The sequence below is a fragment of the Habropoda laboriosa genome, unplaced genomic scaffold (assembly GCF_001263275.1).
Source record: "Habropoda laboriosa isolate 0110345459 unplaced genomic scaffold, ASM126327v1 scaffold697, whole genome shotgun sequence".
Lineage (NCBI taxonomy): Eukaryota > Metazoa > Arthropoda > Insecta > Hymenoptera > Apidae > Habropoda > Habropoda laboriosa.
In genome coordinates, this window is record NW_017100842.1 from 508,131 (window position 1) to 510,727 (window position 2,597).

The following is a 2,597-nucleotide window of genomic DNA, read 5'->3' on the forward strand; positions in this document are numbered from 1 at the left end:
GTTGAACTCGTCTTAACGTACACTATCATATTATGTATAAAAAAATATAGCATTCTGTTTAAAAAAATTAAACTGACGTTGAAATCTCCCCCACTATAGCCAGTACAAAAAAAATATTTACACCACATAATTTTCCTCCTCGTACTAAACAACTTTTGTTAATACACTTTTTTCCTAACATCACTTCCTTAAAAGATATTTCGCTGTATTATAAAATATTCAAATTTACCATTTAAAGTCGTTCGAGGACCTCATATGACATATTATTTTATTTTTAATGCATAAATTGTCAGAAATAATTGTGACATCTTCCATCTTTAAATATTACGCTTTTAAGTTTCAGTCTTGCAGCTCAAAAGTCACCATTTTGAATATTTCATTTAATTCAGACGAAATGATTGCACACTTCAAAGTTGCCATTGCTTGACCGTGAATTTCTGGGGCAAGGTAGTTTCAAGGTCATAGTAACCTATGTCGTTGAACTTTCTTTTTGGCGTCGGCTGGTTCATTGCGAAGTTTAAAATACATGAAACATCGGCGACCTTTAAATGACCTTGATAGGAACATCGAGCGTTAAACAACTTTTCCCTTTGACATTTTCCCCTATCTCCAATGCTAACGAAGATATTTAGGAGTTCTGTTTTTTGTGATTCACCAGGTATAATTTAGCATATGAAATCGAAGCATTTTATTCAATTTTCTATTAAAAATGAAAACTTTACTAGAATGTGTATCAAATATAAAAATTTTAGTAAATTGTGTATTAGCAATTGAACTTTGGGGATCTGCATCAACCTCTAACATCGAAATAATTGAAAGATTCCAATCGAAGACACTGAGGAACCTAGTAAATGCACCTTGGTTTGTTCCAAATGATATCATTAGGAAAGACTTAAATATTCCCTCGGTTAAAGAAGAAATAAAAACGCACTATAGCAGATACAAGGACAGGTTAACAGAACACCCTAATCATCTGGCAGCAACTCTACTTGAAGATACTCGAACCAGTTCTCGACTTAAAAGATATAAAACTATAATTGTATAATTCATATTAAATCATATGTTCTTTAATAAGAGTTGACTTCCAGGAAAGTGTAAAAGTATTAACCAACGGGTCGAATACTTTCATGTTATTGAAAATATCTGTTATTAAACAAAAGTGAGTTATTAATAATAAATTGTGCATTAAGAATAAGAATTTTATTAAATTGTGTATTAAAAATCAAATTGATACCTAATTGGTACTCAAAGTGATATTTTTTATTAAAAAAAAGAAATGTTTTATCGACAAACAAAGTTCTCACTTCTTCGATGATTGTGTATGCTTAATAGAGTAAAAAAACCGTTGGAACCAGTTCGTTTCCACGATTTCCAACGCTTCACGTTCCCTTTCTTTCAGCCAGAATAGCGTTCCGTTGTTCCACGAGCTCTCCTGAGGTTTTCTTCATTCGAATGAACGTAGTACGGTATTGGTCCCACTCGTCAAAGCCGAAAATTGAATCGACTCACCGCCATTCAGTCGACGATACACGCTTCTTTTCTTCCTGATTGAACGCAGCCTTGAACGGTCCCTCGTGGATTCGGTAAAATCCCGGTGAAACTGACCGAATTCCTACCGGTACGTAAATTTCAATAAAACACGCCAAACTGATACGCTGATATCAGTTTCTCTACGCAGAACGAATGTAACATACGTGTCCTGGAATACGATCGACAGACATTCGCTTAATTTTTTCGTGGAAGATCTATCCAATTTTCTCGATTCGGGAAATTCCTTTGAATTGGTAATTTTGCGTACAGCGCCTGCTTGCATCTCTCGATTCCATGAAAATGAGTTCCGAATTCGGCCGAGCTAATTTTACAGATGTCGAGTGGCTCGCTTTAATTATTTTCCACCTAGAGAACGTCTTCTTGGTATCGTTCGGGTGCCGATCGAGTTAAAAGCGACTGGAAGCATCGTTGCGGTGTACATTTTCATTGCTAATGGAGCGCTGATGCGCGATACAACGAGGAAGGTCCCTGCTTCCTTCGAGCCAATCGAATTGGTTAAAGCTGTGATTAAAGTGGAACTCGCTGTCGCCACTTTTGTTTACGAATTTTCCTTGCTTCGCTGTCTATGTGTACAATTGTCGAAGATCGAGACGTTTAAATAATTATTTACTTTGATTGAAAAACGAAGGATGCAGAGATGGAAGAAATGGCAAAAAATGGAAGGTTTCATGTTTAATTTTAGAAATTTTAGTGTCCAACGTCATTGTCTCCAATATAGAGTACAAAAGAATATGTACATTCGTGCATAAAAACAGATGACCTTTAAAAAAATTTAGAAAAGATATTTTTAAAAAAATTTTAGTCAAAGGTCATTCCAAAAAAAAAAAAATATGTACATTTGTGTAGAAAAACATTGATGGCCTTGAAAAAAATAGAAGAAAATGAAATTTTTTAAAGAACCTCAGTGTTTAAGATCGTTCCAAAAAATATATATATATACATTCCTGTAAAAAAACATAGGTGATCTTGAAAAAAGAGACAAAAATTTATTCTTCCATCTTATTCACCCTTTGAAACCATTTAAATTACGTATAGAAATTTCCTCG